At 39.7% G+C, this 26,283-nt stretch overlaps 1 protein-coding gene across 1 annotated transcript in view; it reads right to left on the bottom strand.

The window, feature by feature from the left end:
* Positions 1-26,283, bottom strand: part of JPH1 (junctophilin 1) — a gene marked incomplete at both ends in the record, with an annotated part of 76,459 nt that overhangs the window by 18,487 nt on the left and 31,689 nt on the right.

The raw sequence follows: 26,283 nt of genomic DNA, 5'->3' as shown, positions 1-26,283 counted from the left end.
CTGCTCTCAGCAGCCAGTTAAGAGCTGAACTGCTCTAAGAATGTGTTCAGGAAGGCTCCAGTCGTCCACTTAGACTCTTTAAGAGTGTTTCTCACACACCACCAGAGGAATATGTGAGGCAGAGTTGCAGAGAAGGAAAATGAATCTTTGTCCAGCCTCACTTATAGAAAGCACTTATTTCAGGTGCAACACTAGGACCAGGAAGCAGGCAGTAGGAAAAAGGACAGTGAAAAAGAGGTCTCCTTGCCCAGCAAGAGGGGATTTTGGAAGGTTATGACTGAGAATTTTGGGTCACCTATTTCCAAAGGGGAGGACCTTGTCTAATTAGTATTTACAGGATGATCTTGAGCAGTTGTGCTTATAATTTTGCAAACTTTGTATTTTATTAATACTAGGCAGAGCTAGAAATAACTGACCATAAAAGCTTATCGTAAAAGAAGTGCTTGCACTTATTTCAGAGATGGCAGGAGAGTAAGAGTTGGGAAATGGTGTTTGCTCTAGCTGATCAGAGGAGAGGAAATACAGGTGACAGCTTGAAGAGGACAGCAGAACAAATATTTGAGACTAGACAGCAGGAAATAAAAAACAGGGAGGATAGATCTGAAATGAAACCATGGGGTGAACTAGTAGGAGGTACCATTCTCAAATTACTTTCTCTACCTACCCCCTCTCATCCTGTGTTCTCACTCCTGGGTCCATTTCACACCCACATACAACCTAGCCAAATTTAGGGGCTTGATGTACTGCAATATAAACTTCATGGAGATTGGGATTTTTAATTTTTTGGTCCTCTGCCATATTACCAATCATAGGAAACTGCTAGGCACATAGTATTTATGGAGGGCTCACTGTACGATAAATGAAACTATCTTAGGAACAGTTGGATGGACAAAACTACGGAGACATTAGAAAGATAAGTGGCTGCTAAGGTTCAGTGTAAAAATGGGGAAGGGAAGAACAGGGGAGTGAAACTATTGTGTATGATACTGGAATGAGGAGATACTAAACATCATGCAATTGTCAAAAAACCACTATGCTTGCACAAAGAGTTAACCCTGATGTAAATTATGGATGTTAGTTATACCAAATGTACCCATAAAGCAAGATGTGGGGAGAAGAGGTATGTAGGAATTCTTTACTTTCTGCTTAATTTTTTTTTGTAAACTTAAAACTGTTCTATAATAAATTCTATTTTTATAAAAAAATTCTATTCTTAAAAATTAAAATTCCAATTATCAAAGTTGTTATTTTTGAATCATAGAGACTGTTTTAGATTATATCTGTCAATAGGTTACCATGAAATATGAAACAAAAATAAAATGCAGAGGGTAGGGACACATTCCCACGTGACTGGCTGTGGTGAAAGCCCAGCGGGAGTCACTCCGATGATGGGCGGTGAGTCGTCCTGTGTGTTGTGCCTGAGAATCACTGGATGCCTCCTGTTTTGTTTTTTCAGTTTCTCAGAATCTCAACTCCTTTTATCCCCCTTAGAACTCTTTAAATCTGCTATTCTCAGCTAAAGCCTAATTATGTCTAGGTATCATAATTAATGAAGCCTAAGAGTGCAGAGTCATGCTGCCTTATAATAAAATCTGCTAGCCCTTCAATGATAAATTTTCAAAACTCAAGTACAATTTACTTTGATATAGTCACAACCCATCACCATAGTCAAATAAAATGAGTTATCTCTACCACCTTTTAAAATATGCTAAACTACAGCTAACTGTTCTGCAAATATATTTTGGAAGCACAGCATCAGTAAAAGATCACTTGTGATTTTTGGACCTTTATTTTTTTGCTCTTTTCTGTGAGACCAAACGGAAAGAGGGTCCTTTGCCACCTAGTGTTCCTCTTGTGTCAGTCAGTGCTCAAGCATAACTCGCAAGGTGAGTCAAACTACATTCAAAGTAAAACCAGGAGTCTGTTCAAGATCTTTCAATAGTCCTGGATCTGATGAAGAAGTAGAAGAGAACAGGAACCTATCTGAGTTTGCTGTTGTTACCCAGCTTTTTGTGACCAGGTCATTGATATGTTTAGATTTTTTCTAAGAAAGATCTGGGTCTGACCCTGGCTCATGTTAGTGAATTCATGTGTTCAGTCCCAGGCTCTGGTCCAGAGCAATACACAGTCTCTTTAATCAGTCAACTGATAAGACATGCCATTGTTCACGGATGGGTGGGATGGCTAGCTGGTTCAGGCTAGCTGGTCTAGGGTACTAGCTGAGACAACCCAAAGTGGAGGCCCTGCTGCTGCAGCTGTGACATGGAAAACACACACACACAAGGAACACACATGCCCAAGAAGCAGCCCTTCATTTACTCAAGAGGCAGCTGATATCCGGTAAGTCTTCTTGAAGCTCCAAATATCGATACTATTATCTCATTTACTTTGCCACATAAAATGCAGTAAAAAGCAAATTCTTTCTGCTAGGCATCAGCGGTTAACTTTCTGTTAGGGTGATTAATTTTTACAAATAAAAGTTTCAACTTGTGGAGAGTTATTAGGTATGGGTGAAGAGATAGAGAGAAACCCAGGCAGCTGGCTCAGCTCACTCAACAGCTATGTGACTCCCTTCTGGACACAAGCCCTGCAGAGGTCATGGGTGAGGTGCTGAAGCAGTAAATGTGGAATTTCTGAATGTTAGACATCACCTATACTCAAGAATTGAATTACAAATTATTTTTCCAATCGGTAACTTGATGAGTGTGTTTTTTGTTCTTTAATGACTAATAATGTTTTCATGAAGTCTCAAGTCCATTTACTCAGAAAAAAATAGCCTGGCTTTCCCAATTTTTTCCTAAACATGATGCTTTTACAAAAGAAAGCATTATCGAGAATACATTGAACATGTTCAGCATAGACACTTTCTGCTAAGGCACATCCGATGCCAGGGATGTCTGTGCTGACTTGTGTCAATCTTTTCTACATCTGTTCACTGACATGGCTGATAAAGATTTTTAGCAGAATACCCGTCCATTCTAGATTAAGGTAAAACAGCATACAACAGTTACACATTTTGCAGTTTCTACTTTTTACACTCTCTCTTATGAATAAACTGCTTCAAAAACATGCTCATTTTAATTTCTAAAATTTGTAATATATTAAGTCAAAGTTCACTAATATGACTCTTAAAATTTGAGGCAGAGGTATAATCTAATTGGTTCAGGGGCTGTACATGTGATTTGCTTTGATGCTCAAATGTTTAAAGGCAACTGTTAGCAAAATTTAAAAATAAGGACAATTATACTTAAGAATCTCAGTTGATAGCAACACTATTCTCCTAGTCACTCAAGCCAAAATCCTTGAGTCAGCCTTGATGCTGCCTTTCTCTGACACACCATATCCATGGTCAGCAAATCCAGTTGGCACCACTTTCAAAATATATCCCCAATCCAACCATTTCTCATTCTCCTCACTCTAGGTCAATCACTGTCATTACTCACCAGGACTACTGCCAAGGCAGACCTGACCTCCCTGCTTCTATCCTTACTTACCCTTCTATTAATATTTCCCTTCTGGTTCTCTTGCAAGTGCCTGACAATAACCAAAACTATTTCCTGGATTATGGCATCAAGGACAAGAAAATACAAAAAATTATGACCTGTCAGCCTTCCTTCTGGACTGTGACAATATTCATCTATGAGAGACCTAGATTTACGGAAAACAATTAATTAGCACATACAATTGTAGTCCTTTTTATGAGAAGCCAGTATGAAGCTAAGAATACTCTTGATGTGAACAAGGACTAGGGGATCCACAGAGCTGAAGCAGATGCTTTCTCAGTTACTGCACATGTCTTTCAATCTTGGTTGAAAGATTTGATACTCTGGTTAAACCAACCTGGTAAGGCTCAGCATATACTCTTTCCGCTAAGGTACATGAGGGTCCCTCAGATGTCTGTCCCAACTTCTAACGTTCAGACTTATGTCCATTAACCAACATGGCTGATAAGAAATTAATCTAGGCTGAACAATGGTGCTGTTAAAGCTCCATCCTCAGTAAACTGGGTTTGGAAAGACTATGTCTTATGAGTCCAATCTTTTTACTTACTAGTTCTTGAGTGTTAGTTTTCGTCTAATTTTTTTTTTTTTTTTTAAAGACAGGACCTGGAAGAACAACTTCAAGACAAAATTCCTATCGCCTGATTTAAAATAAGTTACATCATCAGCAAATATCTGTCCTTTTTGCCAGGGCAGGAGTTTATCTCTTCCTTTCCTGTAAGTGAGCTCAAGTTATTTAGATATAGAATGTAAACTAAGGGGCATCATATCCCATTGAAGTTTGGTATTGGATATTTCCAGAGCCTAAATTTTCACACAGATATGATGAAACAGGCTTTGAAAGCTTTAATAATGGCCAGACACTAGGCTGAGGTGAGCCTAGGTCACAGACAATTTTTGTCCATGAGATTAAATATTAAATCATGTAACTTTAGCTATTAAGAAATACCTTCATAGAACTGTAATTCATATTATACCTCTGGTGTTCTATCAAGGAAGAAGCAATATTCACACAAACAATGTTTATATGCCTTTTGTAAAATGCTGTTCATAATGTCTATCATCATGTCTGTAAAAACCTTTGTGACACATTTTTCTTAAGTGTCAGGAAAAATTTGGTCTTTGATGATAAACTGGGGGGCTTTCTTGCATTGTACAATAAAATCTATGTAATGGTTGTTTCACTTTTTGTTAAGGATACCAGGAAAATGGGAGTAAGATTCTTCTCAATGTACATGTATGGTTCTCTTCTCTGACTATAGGACCTTAACATTCCCCAGTATCAGGAATGGTTTTATGGGTGTGACTCATCATAATATCCTGCAAATCCTTTTTTTGAATTCTGGAAGATCTTTATTGGGGAAAAAAATTGCTGTATCAATCAGTTCTTGTTATACTAAGTTTGCTGAGCTCTAACCCCTCTCAGGGTCAATGTCAGGACACTAGAACCTAGTATTCAACTTCTTTCAGGATTTTTTTCCTATATCCAGAATATTTTCAAGTTTGGAAAATAATTACTTTTTAATTACTTTACAGACTTTACTCACTAACATATGATCAAACTTAATAAGCTTAAAGGCTATATTCTTTGGATAGGCTAGGTAAAAAAGCACATTTCGAATCCTCAGATGGAATATGCCAACTAATTGGCTATCTTACATTTTATTGAGTTTTATAAAATTTATCTAAAATTTACCTCCCCATGTAATTTATGCATTGAGAAAAAATCTGATATAAAAAAATTAAGGACTATTTTAATCTTGTAATAATTTTTAGACAAAAGTCCTTTTTAATGAGGTCATTCTAAAGCTCAGAAACAGTACCACTAAATAAGATTAAAACTTCTTTAAAATATAATCACCTGTACCCCATGGCATGGGAGAAAATATTGCTGATCCTATCTCTGATAATGGATTAGTATCCAGAATATATCAAAATCAAAAAACCTCATTAAAAAGTGAGCAACCGACTTGAACAGACACTTCCACAAACAAGATCTATATGGCCAGTAGGCACAGGAAAAGCTGCATCACTGGTCAAACTGATCACCAGGAAATACAAATCAAAATCACACTGAGGTATTGCCTCACGCATGAGAAAGGCTATCAAAACCCACCAAATAACAAGTGCTAACCAGTATGAGGAGAAACTAGAAACCTGTACCCTGCTAGTGGGGAATAAAATGGCTCAGATGCTGTAGAAAACAGGAAGGTAATTCCCCCCAAAATTAAAAACAATAATCACATAATCTATCACTTCTACTTGGGTATATTACCAAATTAGTGGAAGCAGGGTGTCAAAGAGATATTTGTGTAAGTATGTTCACAGTAGCATGATTCACAACAACCAAAAGGAAGAAGCCACTCAAATGTGCCTTGAGTGAGGAATGAATAAACCAAATGTGGTATACAGCGATGTAATATTACTCAGCCCTAAATAGGAAATTCTGACACAGGCTGCAATAAGGGTGAATCTTGAGATTATGCTAAGTAAAATAAACCAGTTACAAAAAGATAAATTTTGTATGATTCCATTCCTAGGTGGTACCTGGAGTAATCAAATGTAGAGTGGCATAAAGGAGGGCAGCCGCCAGGACCTAGGGGGAGGGGAAACGGTCTCACATACCAGGGGCAGAGCTTTAGTTCTGCAAGATGGAAAAGTTCTGGAGACTCAATGCACAATCATGTGAATGCACCGACACTACTGAACTGTCTATTTGAAAATGGTTATGATGGTAAATTTTATGTTACCTTTTACAGTAATTAAAAACACAAAGCAATCACACTATGTAGAAGTATTTATAGAACATCCTATATGTCAGAGGAAGTGAGGAGACCAGAGGTTGGGCTCTCAGAGGGACTTAGAGGAGCAGCAGCTGCAGTAACCCCAGCCCTGGCCTGCAAGTGTCTAAGGAGGAACAGCCCAAAGGAAAGCAGTAACTGGTGGATATTTTAAGGGAAAACTGTCACAACTGTGAAACTTGAGGGCAGCCTCCAAGTCTGTTTTGCCAGCTTTTAACAAAAAGTCTGATGCAGAGGTGGACCTCAATACTATTTGGTAACCCCCCAAGATTTCTGACTTGGTATCTAGATAAATGGCTTTACTACAGATAGATATTGTGCAGGTAGGAGGGGGAGATGCCTTGGAGGTGATGACAAGCAGATGGTGACACTGTCACACAAGTAGGATTCTACATGACACTGTCATTGTTGGAAATATGAGGCTGAAAGGCAAAGTAAAGATCAAAGTTAGAAAAAGGAATGTGGGCATCATGATCATGGAAGATGAGTTCAGGAAAGGTGGGTGAACCCATCACATGAGTGAGTCAAAATGGCAAACTGAAGACTGTAATGAAAGCACTCTAGGGACTCAGTGTGGGAATTAGTAAATTGAGAGGTGGCAGCATACTGGCAGAAGGTGAACTTCCAATAGAACCATTCAAAGTTCTTGTTCCTGGATAAATCTGATGCTCCTTTTAGGAGTTAAGTGGGCCAGATCTGAATTTCTATCTTTTCTGGGGCAGCTGCATGGACTGGCTGAAATTAAGTGCAGACAGAATCCGAGGAAAAGATGGCTTGTTGATCTGTTGTGTGCTGCAGAAAAGTGAGAAAAAGCTGTATTTGATGAGAACTTTCGAGAGGGCAGCTCTCACATAAAGGTCACTTCAGAAACCAGACTGAAGGGGGTCAGCAAGGAAATGAGCAGAGGAAGTAGAGGAAGCAGGTGTGGGCTACTTGCTAGAGACTTTTGACCCAGAAAGGAAGGAGGAAATTTGGACAGTACCCAGAAGGATTAGCTGGGTCAAGGGACAAGATGTTTTACTCCTATCTTAAGAAAATGAGAGCAGATCCTGCTGAAAGGTAGAAAGAAAGACACTCAGAGAACCAGAAGAAAATGAAGATGCTTTGAGAGGGTGACAATTGTTGGAGTCGGGTTGTGGATAACTTGGAATAAGGAAACAAAAAAATAGTAATGGTGATCGGCTGATCCGATGTCATAAGGTTACTGGGAGAATCCTAAGCTTGAGAGAGACAGAGTGCTGTGTGCTATAGAACCACACCGACCTCAGTTCAGACCCAGTTTATCAGATGGTAACTGGGTCACTTTAGCCTCAATTTGCTCACCTAAAATGGGAATGTAATGATCTTTAAGAGTTTTCCTGGGTCAGAATTGATTTATATGAAGTACTTAGTACTAATTTAGGTTATTTAGTCAATTATTATTAGTCTTCTGAAATTTAGTGGTGCGAGGGCTTAACAAGGTGACAATGGGGAATCAGCATGTCCAAAACGCTAAGGAGTAGGAGAAAGGGCACTGACACTGCTGGCTGGGATGACGCAGACCTAACTTCAGGTCTATGCAATTCTGCCTTTTTCTAATAGGGTTGTTTTCTGGGAGAAGCAGGGATGGTAAAAGGTGGCCTTGATGGTACAGGGTAGTGACTTGAGGGGGGAGGAGGAGGATGCAGAACAGCACAGAGCTTCCGGGAGAGAAGGCACGCAGCCCACAGTGGACTTTGGTCCAGATAAACTACAGAAGGGTTAAGCTAGGATCAAGTAAAGAATGTGAGGACAGTTTGACAACTGCAAAATCGTGTAAGTGCAGATTATTTAGTTTTAAGATGCTTTTTAATTGATGGAAAGAAGGTTTTTGTCTTTCCTATAGCAAATTTCATAGAAAGTGCCTTTGCTTGGCTAAATTTGGCTTACTGCTAAAGGATGAATCTTCAGTTCAAGTTGTTAGTAGGCTTTTGGTAAGAAGTAATTTTAAAAGGGTATCATACGGGCCTCCCTGGAGACGCAGCGGTTGAGCGCTGGGTTGCAAAGCTGCCCACAGCCTCTGCAGTGCTGGTTCGATCCCCGGCCGCCAGGCGAGGGTCCCACATGGCACGCAGACCTCTCCTGCTGCCCGCTGCTCCCCTCAGCAGTGTACTTTGTCAAGTCTACCTGTTCTGCTCCCCGCTCTGGCTCTGGTGAATTCTCTTACCCTCCCACGCTTCTGACTGTACCCAGTGCTTGTATAAATAAATAAATAAATCTTAACAACAACAAAAAAAGGCTATCATACTCTTTGAAACAACACTAGTATAAACATTTTCTTTTATTGCTGTAGTAGACACATCTGGATGTGCCTAATAAGGTATCTTAACAGGAACTTTGCAACTTTTGTAACCGAGACACATTCTGGGCAATGAAATTATGTCAATGCTATAATTTCTGTATCAGTGTTGCTAAACGACTTATCCTTTACCAATGGTCCACTATGGGTACAATTAAAGTATGACAAAGGATTAGACTAAATGAGGCTATCCAAAGGTCAAAACACATGATGACGGCAGCATTCAGGTAAGGGACAACTGAGTGACTGGAACACGGGCAGCCTTAATCTCCACAAATGCCCAGTAACTGTATACTCTGGTATACAACTAGCCCATTGTATAAACATTTATCCATTTAAAAAAAATTAAGCAAACATTATTGACTTCCTAAAAATGACAGAAATTCTCTAGAATTCCTTGAAATCAAAGTTGAACATATTGTTAGGTAATAAAATATCCATTTTCTCTCTTCTACTAGCTAAAATGTCTCTCTCAAAAGCTCAAATTTACAAGTTTACCATTTCAGTTTGTTCTGTTTCACATGCTGTGAAATTGTAGTGTTTATGAGAGGCCTGCTCTGGGAGGCATGCTGAAATAGTAGCAACATAGTTATTCTGTCTCAGCAGACTAGTGTTCCCTTCATGTTTCCTGGTAGGAATTGTTAATTACATTTATTTCATGCCTGGTCCATAGCATGAAATCCATTCAATAGTTCAACTAAAAAGTCCCTGACTATTTCTATTTTCAATCTCTAGTTTGTTGCTGATGCAACAGATATTGGGGACAATAATACAATAAGCACAAAGGATTTACTCTGATTTATGTTAACCTTCTGGTTTTGAGGAAGTGGCTCTTGAAAGTTCTGCTCTACCAGACAGATTAAAAAACACAATTAGAACTGGAAGGGCCTCCGAGAGCCCACAAAGTTCCTCCCTGTGGTTAGACAATTACCCTCTCTTCTGTAGGGATTTGAGATTGAGAGAGTCTAGGAAAATATTCAAAGTCACAAAGCTAATTTAGCAGGGCAAGCAGGCAGAACTTGGGTCTCCTAACCTTTAGGACAAGCTGGTTGATTATGGTGCAAAGAGATATTGTCCTACAGTCTTCTAGATTTTGCTTTAACAAACACTCCATTATTTATTTAATCTTATGGCTATAAATTTTTTCTGCTATAAAAATTCACTCATTCATAATTCTGTCTTCTTATATTCATTCTTTCTTTTGAGTCTACTGTGTCTATTGCCCTCTTTATTTCTTTATTTGATTTTTTAATTTTAATAGATTTATGACTCTCATCCATTTACAACTCTAAAATGTAAATTCTGAGCTTTCTTCTCCTACATGTTTTTTAAACCAGTTTTGGCTGACTTTCAAATGAAATAACACAGTTTAAAAAGCATCTTACTAAAGACTAGAGAAAAGATTTGGTTTTCATCAAGGTTATTCTTTAACAAGAACATTTTTAGGTGGTGTTAAAAATACTACAGATTCATCCAACTCATAGTTGCCTTCCCCAAATCACCAAATTAGTAATTAACGCCTCCGAGTTTTAAAGGAAATATCAGAAGATCATCTAGTTCATCCTGAAATCTTTAAAAGTTTTTTTCTTCACAAGAATCTCAAAATATCTGTTGCTTTTACCTGTTTTCAGCATCTGCTTTGTTTAACTGAGAATAGAGACTTTTCATCCCAAAACTCAACAGATAAAATAGCTTATCCAAGGATATTGAGAGAGATGAGGGCAGAAACAAATTTATTATTTTTTAAGATTTATTTTTTTATTTCTACAATAGCCGGGGTACAGGCCCGAGGTGTGGGAGGGTGAGAGCCTGCATCAGAGACAGCGTGGGTAGCAGAACAGGCAGAAGGATGGAAAGCACTGCTGAGGGGAGCAGCGGGCATGACAGGAGAGGTCTGCCAGCGCCTTGTGGGAATCTCCCTGGCCATCCAGGAATCGAACCTGTACTGCAGAGGCTGTGGACAGCTTCACAGCACGGCGCTCAACCCGCTGAGCCTCTGGGGAGGCCCCAGAAACAAATTTATAAGCCACATGACTGATTTTCTGTGTATGTCTTTAAATAAAAATAACATTTGGTACAATTTGAGGGCAAAGGCAAGTTCTGAACATGAGTATATGTAACATCAAGACAAAAAATGTATATATACTTCTTCATTAGAGATGGTGGTAGAAATGCAAGGCAGGATTCAAATAAAGTAAAAGGATCATGTTAAATTCTGGCTCAAATAATAAGAATCCTTTCCTCTGGTCCTGAAATATTGTCAGCGACCTGTTTCAGTACTGCATCCTTCCAGTGCTTATAATACTTGGGATATTCTTGACCAAGAGCCTGCTGCTTTCTGGATACCTACTCTAGACATATTTTGATGAACTTTTAAAATTTTTCTTGATAGTAGAATTAATGGACTCTGGGGCTGGAGTGCCATGCCTCAGTGGGGTGCAGACTCCTGCTACAGCCATGGTGGAATGTGGGGTCTGCCTTCCTGGACGCCATTCCTTAGTGACAGATGCACTAACCCAATAGAATGACTCCTCACTAATCTGAGATTCAGACAGAGTTCAAATAATCTCAAGAAGAATTCCAGGCACAGAGAGGAATGCTGCACATCCCAAGAACGAGGGGTAACTTAGGATGAGATTTACACTTAGGTAAGCATTTTTCTTGTAGCCCAAGAATTCAAAATCTACTGACTGCCATCCTGTAATGGGGAGAAAGTCAGAATGCAGTCTGGAGGGGTAGGAGGTGTTACCAGCCCAAAGCCTGCCCTCCCTCGGTAGAGGGAGATCCAGTGTGAGCAGAAAGGTCAGGGCCGAACCTGCTCCCTCGCTGGGTTCTGACAGCTGCTCTAGAGGTCTTCAGGCTTACTTCCGAGCACCAGGCTCTACTTTCCATATTTTCTCAATGTGCTATGGGTTAGCCAGCAGCAGGAGCAGTACAAGGAATAGTTCTTCCTTCCTTTTCAATATAATCATAGCCGTCTATGAAGTGACAGCAGACTTGGTAACAAAAGGATGTGCCTTCACGTTGTGGCTACTCTGCTCTATCTGAAGCAGGAACATGGAGTATCCCCTTGCACTTAAGGCAGAGGATGCTGTAGCCATTGGAGGTTCTCTAGGATCCTGGTAGAAACGGACATTATGTATTTATAATTTTGGACCCAAATAACGCTGCAGTGGACATGATAGGAGGCTGATACTTCACATTCTTTGCTTTTCCCTAGCAGGAATGAGATGGGGCACAAAAAACCCTGTTATAGCTGCAGTTCCTTTGAAGCTCAAGGTGGTGAGGGACATCAAGAAAGGAGAGGCCTAGGGCCTCCCTGGTGGCGCAGGCGGTTGAGCGCCGCACGGTGAAGCTGTCTGCAGCCTCTGTAGCGCGGATTCAATCCCAGCTGGTTGGCGAGAATCCCACATGGCGCAGCAGATCTCTCCTGTCTCGTCCACTGCTCCCCTCAGCAATGTATTTCGGTCCTTCTGCCTGTTCTGTTCCCAGCTCTGTCTCTGGTGAATCCTCTCACCCTCTCGAGGATCTGGCCCTGTACCCTGGTTCTTGTATAAATAAATCAATCTTTGAAAAAAAAAGAAAGCAAGGAGAGGCCTATAGAAGTCAATCATAACATCAAGAACAAGGCAATTCCTTTGGGAGTACATCCTGCTATGTCCCCCCCTGCAATTCTGGTGGTGAAATTATAGCTTCTTTTCCCTTAAATTTCTCCCTGACAGATGATCTCTGCTGGCAACAGTTAATTGCTAATGTGAAATTTTCCTGCAATGTTTTTCTGAGATATCATGGCAACAGCAGCTCAAATGAGTGATCTGGCAAAGTGGAAAGAAGAGGGTGGTGCTGCTGGTCTGAGGCACAGGCTCTGTCACACCCAGAGCACCAAGACTCTGCAGTCAGTCACCACAAGGGACATATTTTAATATGATGAGTAACTTGGGCAAGTTAGTTGTTCAGCTACCTTTTCCATGATTCCAGAAAACAACTTACTGACGTTGGCTCTGAAAGTGCAAAATTACTTTTTGACACAAACCATTTGCATTCTATATGTAAGTATGTGATATACACACATCTTATTAATGTGATTGGAATATATACCAATACCAGCAGATGTTAAAAATGCAAAAGTTTTTACTTAAGGTTGGTTTGTCATCACTTGGGGCAAATACTAACTGTCCTTATCTGCTAATAAAGTGTTTGGGGCTTTAGTTGAATCCCAGGAAACATGACGGAGTTGGAACCAATAAAAACCAAATACCAACTAATTCAGGAATAATTTAATGGGAATATTAGCTAAGACTGTTGTACCCTCTACTAACACAGCCCTGGTAACTAGTTTAGTCAGGGCTGCTCCTATTTTTAAATTATAATTTCATTCTGTATGGCACCAGGTTTCCTTGTCAAATAAGGCTTTATTACGGGTTTATTGTGTAATTCAATTCAAGGGTTAAACATGTCTTCTATGCCTGGAAAGCCTAACTGCAAGGGCATGGTGTCCTTGACTCCTGATGAGAAATCAAGATTGGAATTCAGTAACCAGATTTTAGTTTTAAAATAGTAATATAACACATTTTATTCACCTTCTGAAATAGCCTTCTAAGCTTCGCAGTGCTTTAACCAGTCTTCTCTTTTACACTCTGGGAATTTACATTGACCTGAAATATCAGTTATAAAGCAGGACTGCAGGAGTCCTTAGCTGTGTGGTCAGCCTGGCCTGTCCGGTGCAGCTCAAAAGCCCGTTTTTCCGTCCCTTAGCCAGCTCTTGGCAAAGAGCCCCACTCCCTGCCATTTGCTACTTGTTCTGGGCTATTTTAATTCTGGACAAGTTGTGGTAGTAGGCTATATTTAAATTGGCTTGCTCTGTGAAGAAACACGGCAAATGCACGTGGCACTTTTCCCTTTTTGACATAATCCAATTGTTCTTTGGCTTTGAATCAAGTGTGTGAGGTTCTGTATCACACACACTGGCTCAGCTACCACCCCCCCCCCCACTTCCCAGGGGTTTACTGCCCAATAGGTGGGATGGGGGTGGTCTTTTGGGAGGGATCAGCTATGACAGGGACCTGTGGGGCAGTCACTGAAAAGTTAACAGTAAGCTGGAAAAAACTTGAATAATGAACAGTAAGTCAAGACGCCTCTAGCTCTGACTGAGCACTACTGGAATATTGGCAGAATAATTTTTCGAAGACCAATTTTCAGATACGAATTCTGTAAAATATAATGCATTCATTGAGAGAGTCTTAAGAGAAGCTGCACACACATAAAAAGAGAGCTTTCGCAAATTTTCTGAGTTTTCAGAAGTAGACATTCTCTTTTTGGACCTAACGCAACATATTTTTAATTGAAGTAACACTGCATTCTAACATTAGAAAAGTTTCAGCTGTTCATCACTGAGACTCAGTCTGTGCATATATTACATTAAGGTCACTGCTAAAATCCTAAATCTGTGTGGTCATTCTAGCCTGCAAAATCTCTACCACTGTCCCCTTTCCCCTGATTTTCCCAGCCCCCTTTCCTTCAGAAGTGAAATTCTAAGAAATGCTTGGTTCTATTCTGCCCTTCCCCACTGTGCCCAACCCCTGCATTGCCTCAGTTTATACACTTCTGTGCTAGACCAAGTTCTTCTGTACTTACAAGTTCTTAACTGGAGTTATGCTGTTGTTTCAAAGAGGAAAATGTCCCTAATCACTAAAAGTTAAATAAAATACAAAACAAAAAAAATCTTTCTTACAGAACTGTTGCTTGAGGTCATATAAACTTTCATAGTTCAAAGCTAACCTACAGTCAGAATCATGAAGAATCAGAAGACAGTTCACTTTTAAGAAGTACTTTACAAATCCAGGACTTTTGCCTTAACACCTTACCAGACAACTATTGGTACTGATATGCTCATTTTGCTGGAGTAGAACAAAACCCAGATTAATTATATGGCCCTATTCAAATAGCCAATCTAGAGAGATGAAGTACAGAAACCAGGGTTTCTGCCTATTTACTTTTGAGATATTTACTTTCACTGCTTGGGCTATTAGGATTTATATGGTGTCGGCAAAGATTCTATGTGGCTTCTTGTTGAACAAATTTTACTACCCAAACAGGTAGTAAAGAGGCTTTTATTTTCTAGAAAAGGCAAGAAAACCATTTTAGACATATTGTGTTACCAAAGTATTCACTCACACAGACAGTTGACTAATATAAAATCACTCTTAAATGTCCCTAATAAAGCAGGGGCCATTAGAAGTCAATTTGATTACAGGTAATCGGGGCTATAGACTTTGAAACTTATCTACATAGTAGAAAAACCACGAGATGAAGAAAAAGGATCAAAATAGAGATGCCAGTTTTTACTAGAAGGCGCACAAGTGTTACTAAATATATTATGCTCAGAAAATCATGAAAACACAACTTGAAATAAATCTGATATTACCCTTAGTGCTCTAAATTTCAGAGAGCTAATTCCATATTTGAAGAAATAAAATGCAATCTTCTTTCCCTAATGGATTCCCAGATTCCTTGGTATTCCTTTAGGCAAGAAAATCACTAGAGGTCTTCCTAGTTTTTCCATTCTTTTTCTGTGACATGGTCCAAGCTCATTCTTAAAGGCAGCATGACAATGAAAAAACATAAGCAGCTCTTATATCACAACTGTGCATAGCTATTCAGAATAAATCATACATTTAACAAGTCTGGATCAATATTCTGCCTGAAAATGCCACCAGTGGGAGTAAACTGTGGCTCTATCACAGGTGGCAAGAGCAGAGTATCCCTACAGGAACTTCAAATCCCTTAATGTAACTATTCTAACAGTGCTCAGGATTTCCCTCCCATCATAGCACTGGGAGGTGGTCCAGCACTGATGGATAAACAGAGCTTTATGAGCATTTTCTTAGGTCAGAATCAAAGCAGGAAAAACACCAATTCTGGTCTTTTACTTTTTAATAATTTAAATGAGCAGTGGCAACTTTAAAGACATTTTTGATAACTTCCAAATTTCTAGTTCAACTTTTATTATACTTCCCTGTGATTACTACAACTAACACACACATACACAGATAGATGACACATATGCCAAGATGAAAATAAACAAAGGACTGTGTGTCATTATTCTAAGAATGAGAGGATAAAGAAGAGAAATTATACCCCATTTCTTAAGGAGTCCAGAAAGAAACCCTGGGTGATGGGAGCTGAAAACAAGGGGACACAGGCCAGATTTCTGGATTTTGGAGGGGATGAATGGATGGGCCAGGTCCCAGAATCTGAGGCTGCAAAGGTGGGAGCAGGATAACTCTGTCCTCTGTGGCCCAGAGGTCATTCCTGCCCTGGCCTGGTGGCACTGACAGAAGAAAATACAAATGAGAGTGCAGACTCTTCCTAGACAATTCAATGGTTTGTAATCTACAAAGTGTCGCCATTGGAAAAAATGTAAACCCTTTGGATATATTTATTGTATTAATTTAATCAAGCAAGTAAACATTGATGACCGTGATGCTAATTACTGTTAGCATTCACTGAATGCTTTTTATATGCCAAAGTGAACTTGCATTATCTGTTCTAAGAACTCTACATGTCACAGCTACTATGGTTCAACCCCACCCCTATACACACCCCAGTCAAGCTGTAGACTTTTCCTATGGTGGTCTTTCTTTTCAGTCTATCCATGAATATTGGTATTCTTCATCTGAAATACAAAAGATGAAGATGTTCTTCTAGACAGGAATTTTTTCTTAAACTAACAAAAATATTTCTCATTTTGGCATGAGTTGGTACTTGTATATGTCCCCTCTTACAGTGACATATGTAGTTTAAATAAAAGAATAAATTGATGAGATCAAGTTACAAATGATTGTTAGTTGCAATCGCTTTTCAAATGATTTTACTGCGAGAGAAGGGTTTATCAAGTTGCAACATCTCCCTGAGGTCATGGTAAGATTCGTTGAGGCACTGCTTGCTCTCTCATTGGGGTTTCAGCATTGACACATGCCAAGTCTCCTAAAATCGGCACTTCACACCATGGCTGTGGCATATGAAGCCTGCTGCCTGCCAGGCCACCCTGAGGCCTCTTGCTGTCTCATCCTAGTCCCGGCTGTCCCCTGCCATCTGGAGGCACTGACTGTTCACCCCCCATCCATTGCCCTGGGCATGCCTTCAGGTGTTTTTGCATTGGTAATATTTGGCACTGAAAACCAGGTACCTCAATCTACAGCATATTGTTACAAGCAGGCATAAATATACTTTCGATTAGATTAGCATAATGGAAATTTCATGGTCTCCGTGGACTTCTCTATAGATATAGACGTGTTGTTTAGGATTCGTAAATTTCAAGAGTGCCAAACTAAAATTATCTCTTACATCATATTGGAACACACTCAAGCTTCAGTTTCTTGATGTTTGTCTAATCCATTCCTATAGTGGTTGAATTCTAGAATCAAACAGACTGGATGCAAATTAGCTCTTATCACTCATTGGTCTGTTACCCAGGCTAATTTATTTAGCCTCACTATGGCTCAGTTTTTCCATCTATAAAATGAGATTAGTGGTAAAACCTACCTTGCAGGGTTGGTATGAGAATTACAGATGATAAATGTAAGGCCCAAAGAACAGAAAGTGCAGGAAAGCCAGGCAGAGAATATTCAACACCATTATAGGTAATATTTACCTATTTGGCTAGAGAACTTGAAAATATATTCAGTTTCTGAATACATAATTCACATGGTTCAATAAAATATGAAAAATAACAGCAAAAATCTCCTAACCTTGTCCCTCACTGTCTCTGGTACCTAGCCACTGCTAACCACGTTGCTGTTTCTTTAACTACATATAGGAGGGCCTCCCTGATGGCGCAAGGGTTTAAGACACAACCTATGAAGCTATCTGCAGCCACTGCAGCACGAGTTTGATCCCCAGCCAGGGAGCTACCCACACGGCACAGCAGACCTAGCCTGTCTTGCCCACTGCTCCCCTCAGCACTGTATTTCAGTCAATCTGCCTGTTCTATTTCCCACTTTGTTTCTGGTGAATCTTCTCACCCCTACACCTCTGGCCTGTACCCCAGTTCTTGTATGCATAAATAAATCTTTTTAAAAAATACATATATGAAAAAAGTAGTAGAAAATGCTATTTTCTTTTTCAAAACCGAAGGAAGTGATATATGCAACACTTCTGTAGCTTCATGAAAATCAACCAGAAAAGAGGGACCACACAGGGTATAAGGCCTTCTTATACCAGGCGATGGACCCCTCGCCCAGCATGAGAGAAGCAGTGAGAGGAAGGGCTCTGGTGAAGCAGGTCAGCGGGTTCTAGTCAGAGGACCTATTTTTGGGTCCTGCTCCTGCCAATATGCAAGCCATGCAACCCTGGGCAGGTTAGAGAAAAGTCTTGGAGGCTTAGAACTGCCCATCAACATTTTTGTTGTGGAGATACAAGAGAAAAATGTGTGAGAGTTTTGTAAATTTTGAAGAAGGACACATACACACACATGCAGACATGAGCACGCATGTGCACATCATTACTACCAAATCTCCACTCTCTCTACTGGAAACATGTGGATGTGGAGAACATAAATTCTCCCTTTCTGACCTGTGACTGGGTGCATGACATTCCTTGTCTAAGGTCACAAAGACCTCCTATTCTTTTAGGGACAAAGATCCCTGGTAGAGTGTGCTCTGTGCCTTAGATCGACCTTTTCCAAGTTGGGTTCAGTTTCTCTGATGTAAAATTCTATCAACAATAATTTTTACCCGACACTAGGAGGCAGGAGGAAAATGAGGAGTAGATGATGACAGTGAAGACTAGTGGTTTTTGCTTCCTCCAAAGCAGCCAAATGTGGGCAGTCCGTGTGGCTGGGGGTACATTCCTTTGTGTTCCTGACACTGGCTGCAGCTGGTGTCCTCACTTCTTTGGGGGTCTGAGCCCTGGATGAAGAGAAGCTCTGTATTGGGTTTAAGAGATTTGGATTCTGTTGCTGATTCCTTACTACTTAGGATCAGAGGCCCCTCACCTCCCTGTGATCTACTAGTTTCCTCTTTACAAGTTTAAGGGGTTAGAACAGAAATTAATATACTTGCTCTACCCCGTATAAATCAAAGGCCGATGCAGTTCTGGCTCACAGGTGCCTCTCTCCATCTCTCCATACCGTGACTGTCCCCTGTCTCCTTCCAATAGCCTTTCCATAAAACCTGAGCACTCTGAGGTCTGAAACTATAGTTTGAAGAGTGCCAGAAAAACAGAGTTCTAAAGTCCCCTGCCACTTGAATATTTAATAAATGTGGTAGTTATACTTTTATTTCAAGGGACATTGCTTATTTTATGTAAGTAAAAATTAGGCCTTTTTATTTTTTAAGTGATAATAGTCTTCCTGCTAAATGTGATCAATTTTTTGGCTTAGGTAAATAAAGTTAGATTCAAGAAGGAGAGGTGAATTACCATCTAACTAGAAACCTCCTACAATTTGAATGATCAAGAACCTTTATCTGCACAGCAATCAAATCATCTGTGGAAGGTAAAACATGAAGCTGTATATATAAAGCTCAAATATCCTTAAGGATTCAGGGTTGATAATTTTTCTACATGGACCTCTAATGCTAGCCACAGTTTTGCAGCATTCTGTAATCTGCCAATTAAACCTGCAATAATTAATCACTGTATCAACATATTTTATTAAATCTGAAAACTGAGAAAGACCTTAGAGTCGTTTAGTTCCAGCTCACTCATATATATCAGGAAGTTCAGATCTAGAGCACTTAATGTTATACCACAGAGTCACACTCACATACACCCACTATGGAAATGTGTGCATTTTATGAACCCAACCTTCCCAGTGCCAGCAGTGTTGGAGGCATGATAATAGAGCAATGGAGGATGGAAAATGTAATAATCCTAGAGAGATGGGCACAAGGTATCACTTTACCTGCTTTAAGCTGGTAAAACTTGGGGGACCTGCCATTTTCATGGGACCATCTGAGACCATCAGGTGCAGGGATAGCTGTTCTAAATGTGATGGCCAAGAACTGGGCTACTCTTCAGCAAAGCAGACAGATATTTTCCAAGTATCTGTTTTTACATAATTGTCCTCCTAATGCATGCACCTTTCTTGTTGATGAAAATGAAATGATGAAAGTGATGAAATGTAGGGGGAACAGGAAGGGAATAGCAAGAGAAAGGAGGATGACAGGGAAAGTGAGGAGGTGGGTTCAACAAGGCAAAGCCCATAATGTGCCCACAAATGTGCCAGAGCTAATTTTAACAATGAAGAATGACAAGACCCCAAGAAGAAACAAGAAAATTAAAAATCTATTATTTATATATTAATGCAACGTGTGTGTAAATATACCAACAAATGCATCCACTCTAATAATAAATAAATGTACAACACTACCCTGCAATTATTCAGCACCTATATTCCAGGATCTTTGCTAAATACTGCATGAACAAATTCACTGTGAAGTACTCTCATGAGAGTCTCTCTATTATGTATAAAGGGCCATGTTCAGATAGGGAGTGGTTTGTCTAAGGACACAGCAGAACTGAGGCCTGAACTTGTGGATGTTTAGTCAAAAAGTCCCTGATCTTTCCTCCACATTATGCTGCTGCTGACCTGGAAATAATTTAAATATTATAGGGAGGACCCTGCCAGCTTGTGATAACTGTTTGCTGGTTGGTTTTTTTGGTTTTTTTTTTTTTGGTATTTAAATCAAATATAATTCGGATAAAATACCTTTAAGTTGATCATTCAGATAAAGATTCTTATCAATTCTTGGAGCCACAGACAAAACTAATAATCAACTAGAAATTAAGTAGCATCAGTTAACCAACTCTGCTTATCATTGTCCTCTCTGTATCAGAAAGTCACAAGCGGTCCTTGGGCATTTAAGGCTTGCCTTAATATAGTAGGAGCAAAAACCCTACTGATCCCTCAGAGAGCCAATCTGGTGAAGAGAGCCGAAAATACTAAGTGGACAGATGTGTTTACCCAATTATTTCAGTTGAACAGACCCAGTCTCAGTACCCAACACACTGAAATAACCCCATTCTATGGCCAGGTTTTTAATTAAAGTATGATAAGAACATTCTGTTTTCATGAGGATTTTTAAAAGATGCTCAATGTTCTTCGGATTGCTGAGAACCCAAGTACCAAGCCCTCGCTCACCGCAATATGTGCCGGATTCATTCTCATCTGTCCTGTGTGGTTAGTGGTGGCCACTCTGCCTCTGACCTAACTCAGCCCATAATTAGCCCCTCACACTCATGCTGCTGTGATCTTAGGTGGCTGGATAAATCTTAAACTCAGTTGGATTTCCCCCTCCCACACCCTGCCCTTTTCTTATAACCACAGATGCCGCCCACCACCAGCTTCTCCTTTCCTAGGAGAGCTTGGCAGCAATCATCTGACACTGCAACAGACTGAAAGATGGGGAGAGGACACACAGAAATGACCAGGCTGGCTCTAAGAAACCCACAGGAAGACATCTGAGCAGTTGGCTAACCCAATCCGAGATGAAGAGACCGTTCTAAAGTCCCACAGTGCAGGAATCACACATGATGCATCTCTTACATTAGCTCACTGAATCCTTTCCATTTCCCCACCAGGAGGCTCTATAATTATCCTAATTGTATTGATGAAGTAGCCAAGGCTAAGCTGGAGTCAAGGCGCCAAGCAGTCTTGACTCTGAAGTATCTGTTCTTTCCACACTCCACAGCCTTAAATAACATCAGTTCCCCCTCACCAGTCTACACACTTCCTCCAAGTTTTGCCTATTAAAGACCTGAACTATGATTAAGAAAGATGTGTGATGATTTTATTCTAAGAAAGACGACCCAGGAGCTATGTGCCCAAGTACAGAGTATATTCCGTTCTCTACCAGAAAGTTTTGCTTCTGTGCCATTAGGATGGCGATGCCCATATCATACTGTGGTGGGCACCACCAGCGTTTTGCACTGTAGAAAAAATTTGAAATGAAGAAACTTTTGAAGGCATATATTTGAATTTAAATAGGTACTGTAACATTTTACTAGAAGTACTTCCATGAACTGCATCTTGGTTCTTAAAGACAGAACACAATGCTTATTATAACACTGCTGGTGATGGCGGGTGTGAGAGGCAACCTAAGTGTCCATTGCTAAGGGAATGGTAAGCAAAATGGGAGTCTGGGCACTTCAGAATACCACACAGCGGTCAGCACCAATGGCCTACCAATGAATAATTTAAAAAGACATTTTATAGAGCCCTCCCTGGTGGTGCAGGGGTTAAAGACAGTGCTATCAAGCTATCACCAGCCACTGCAGCACAAGTTAGATCCCTGGCCAGCCAGGGAGCAAATCCACATGGCGCTGCAGACCTCTGCTGCCTCGCCCGTTGCTCCCCCTCAGCAATGTATTTCAGTCAGTCTGCCTGTTCTGCTCCCCACTCTCTCTAGTGAATCCTCTCACCCCCCCACACCTCTGGCCTACACCCCAGTTCTTATATGCATAAATAAACATTTAAAAAATACATTTTATAGTGGCAAGGGAAAAAAACACTAAAAAATTATATAACAATATAAAATGATATAATTACCCTTTAATTAAAAATATCTCCAGAATGTTCCCTTTTATCATGTATTAGTTTAGTTAGAAAATCCTTATGGAGCACCCAGCATGTGCCAGGCAGTACCAGTAGTGAACGAAACTGGCATCTTTTGCCCTGTTAACTGTCCAACTCCATTGTAGAGTCACAGATGGTAAACACAGCAACCAACAAATAAGTATATTGTAAATAACTGTGAGTGCTTTGATGGAAAAGACCAGGCAATATGAGCAGAGAGCTCTCAAAGAAGCCACACAGAGGATGTGACTTTTTGACTGTGATAGGCAGGATGAATAGAATTTGGCCAGAGGAATAACAGGGAAGGCTTTCTAAAAAATGGAATTTAGGTAAAAAGACCTCGAGGTAGGTAAGAGTGGCACTTTTAACAGTTTATCAAAGAGTCAGGTTGGAGAAACACCAGGGTACTTAGAATGTGGTGAGTTGGCGGGGGGTGAGTGGTGAGAAGCTGGATGTAGAATCAAGCTGAACTTTGGTCACATTAAATTAAGTCTGTGCATGTGGACTTAAATTTGAATGCCTGTAGGCAGGGCAGAGTTCTTCATTTTACCAAAAATCCCATGACTCTTTATTGTGTCCTGTCTACTGGACTCATATTTTTATGTTACCTTTCCACTTCCTACTATCATTTGAGTTTTCTTTCACCTATCGTATTAATAGTATGTGGTTTTGTGAGTAGAAAAGAGAATGGTCAAGTGCTAAAGTTGATGAGTGTACCTTTAGGAAGAAGCAATAAAGAATCTGCAAAGAAAGTGAGAAATAACAGTCTAAGTCTCAAATGGAAATGACTTCAAGCAGAAGAATTTTCTATCTAAAATTAGTGAGTAGTAAAACTCTTCAAGATCCAGGTCAAATTCCACCTTCCTGTAAAGCAATTACCCAAAAGTTTCTATTATTAAGAACACTAGCTTTCATTGATGTATCTTTCCCATAAAGTTTAGTGTTTGCCCTTGATTATATTTTTTATTGCTCTTTATTTTATTTATTTATTTTTTATTGCTCTTTTAGAGTCCCTCCTGACCTAATCCCTGGTTCCCCAATGAGTTATAAACCCTTTGAGGTCTGCGGAAAAAATGTAAACTGTTATTATATTAACTGTAAATAAAAGAAAATGAGCAATGTGACATAGTGACATTCAAGTACACTAAAACTACAGAAAACACTACACTTTTCCATGTATGCAGAGTCAATGATACATAATAAATATCTACTACTGTGTGCTGATAGAGGAGAAAGGAATGGGCCTCGGTGAACAGATACAGGGGAAAAAGAGAAAATGAGAGAAGAGACTTGCATCAATGGTTGTATCCGGAAGGCCAGGGGCTGAGGGCTGTGGTTTTATCAATCTTCTACACTGAAGGCTTAAGAAAATGAAAGGGGGTGGAGAGACAGAGGTAGATAAATAGAGGATGGATATAAGTTATAAATCCTTCTCAGAGCTTTGCGTCCACAGTCATCTTTACCCTTCAGTTCCGTTTTTATTTTATGACGGTTATAATAATATACAACCATCAGTTCTGGGAACCTCCTTAATGCATACATGTGCACACAATTGCTGTGCTGCCCCCCACCCCCAAGTCCTGCACAATCAAACCTGGATTCGAAAGCACAGTTTGTAGGCTCGAAGACTAACAAACTAAAAGTGGTTAACTTGTTGGTATCTGAATTGAAATCTTGGACTGACTTATAAAAAATTGCTTCATTTTCTCTTTGTAAATATATAGACGGGTAAAATCTAAACATGCAGAACACAGAGATCAAAGAAATGAAAAAGGAGGGGTGCTAATAAAAAAAGGATGTGATCAAAGTTTGAGTTTTCCTCCTTCTACTCTCTTCCTTTCCCTCCCTCCACCCTCTACCCAGTGAATCTCACTGGTGGCAGTTGTTGCAAATCTTCCCTTGGACCCCAGCCTCTGAGAGTCCTGTCTTTTAACTTCAGGCAGTATGCAGAGCCACAACCAGAGGCTGGAGAAAAAGCCATTGGGAGCCAGGGGTGGTGAATGAACTCCTAAACAAACTCCCCACTGACACATCACTAAAAATAAGTATGCTTACATGCATAACACATTTTTGGAACAGTAAACTGAACTCTTTCATCCTCTCTAGACTTAATGTTTCATATTCAGCTTCACAGAAAGTAAAATGCAGGTGCAACAACTCCAAGCCTGCTAGGTAGTAATTTTTGATGTATGTGATAAACTCACATCTGCCAAGAAGTTAGGGAACTGCAGAGAGTGGACAGGCACCATACATCAGATGGGCGTCCGTATTCCAGTCAAACGCTGATAAGGCTCACTTGGGCATTGCCTTATTTAGTCAGGCTTCTCTGCCGAAACACCGGTGCCCAGTGACAACTGCGCATGCTTTTACCAGGCTTCTCCTTTCAGTCATTGGTGCTGACACACCAATTTAATAAAGTGTCTCTGTGATTTAAACAGTCTCTTGCCTTTCCTAATGGCAACTTTTCTTAGATTAATGATATTACAAATAAATCCAAATATCTTTACTTGGCAAAGAATTCTCATTAGGAATACTGAAAACTGAGACCTGTTCTTAAGGCTTCCCCCCACAACACTGAACACATTATGCATTTTGTTATTGGTTTGGAAAGACTGCTATATTTTTTTCAAAGTCTATTATTAGTACTATTTCTAACTGTATTATTCTTTTTTTCAAGACAGGCATTATAATATTGCAAAGCCATATATTGGAAGTATTAATTTGATCTAGACCTAATTTTGCTCTTAATTGTACAAATATATATGAACCTTGTAATCTATATACACATGCACACACATATGTACATAGGCTATGCTATACATTTAAATTTACTTTCTACAAAATTACAGCATATGATCCAGTTTTCATTGCTTACAGAATGAGGAAGTTCTTTAGGTACTGATAGGGGATGAATTCCAATATGTATTGTTAATTTAAAAACAAGGTATAGAATGGTGTGCATTCTGGAATACAAGTCTTGAGCTACAATTCCATGCTTTAAAAAAGCTTTAAAAATCAAAACTTTCTTTTTTTTTAAGAAACTTCTCTGAAGAGGAAATGCAAATGGCCAACAGCCATATGAAAAAATGTTCAACATCACTTGTAATCAGGGAAATGCAAATCAAAACTACCATGAGATACCATCTTACATCAGTGAGAATGGCACATATTAAAAAAACTAGCAACAACAAATATTGGCGAGGTTGTAGAGAAAAAGGAACACTCCTGCACTGTTGGTGGGAGTGCAAACTGGTCCAACCACTATGGAAAGCTGTGTGGAGATTTCTGGACCTACTAAACATAGAGCTTCCATATGATCCAGCAATTCCACTCCTAGGTATTTACCCAAAGGACACAGAAACATCAATTCCAAAGAGCACCTGTACCCCTATGTTTATAGCATCACTGTTTACAATAGATAAACTATGGAAACAACCCAAATGCCCAAAAATGGATGACTGGATCAAGAAGATGTGGTACATATACACCATGGAATATTACTCAGCATTCAAAAAAGATAAACACATGCAATTTGCAGCAACATGGATGGCGCTGGAAGGGATCATGCTCAGCGAAATAAGCCAGAAAGAAAAAGAAAAATACCAGATGGTCTCACTCATAGCAGGAATCTAGAAAACTTAAATAAGGGATCAGGAAAATGAATAACTATAAGAAAGTGAAAATCAAAATCAACAAACAACTATGAACCAGAGACATTCTATGGGGGTTGGGGGGCAGGGAGGGGAGGGCTTGGGGTCAGAATGGGGGGGTTGCAATTGTATGGGGAATATAAAAATAAAATTTATTTAAAAAAATAAAAAATAAAATGATAAGTTCCTACTGAAAAAAAAAAATTCTTTTTTTTAAGTTTAGTACCCAAACTTATTTGACAGCACCATCTGAATGTAACTTATGTGGCGCTACTATGGCTCTTATTTATCCCACTTGGTGTAAATAGTCGGTTTCCCTGGAGAATTTGTATGTTTGATGATTTGGTGCAGCTCAGATCCCCTGGGGGGTTTTATGTAATTCATTCTATAGGCATCATATGGCTTTTCTAAGATTCAGTAAATTCTGAAACATATCTGG

Source organism: Talpa europaea, assembly GCF_964194135.1.
Source record: "Talpa europaea genome assembly, chromosome: 3".
Taxonomy (NCBI): domain Eukaryota; kingdom Metazoa; phylum Chordata; class Mammalia; order Eulipotyphla; family Talpidae; genus Talpa; species Talpa europaea.
Note: the sequence above shows the minus strand (reverse complement) of the source record. Positions and strands in the feature narration are given on the sequence as shown.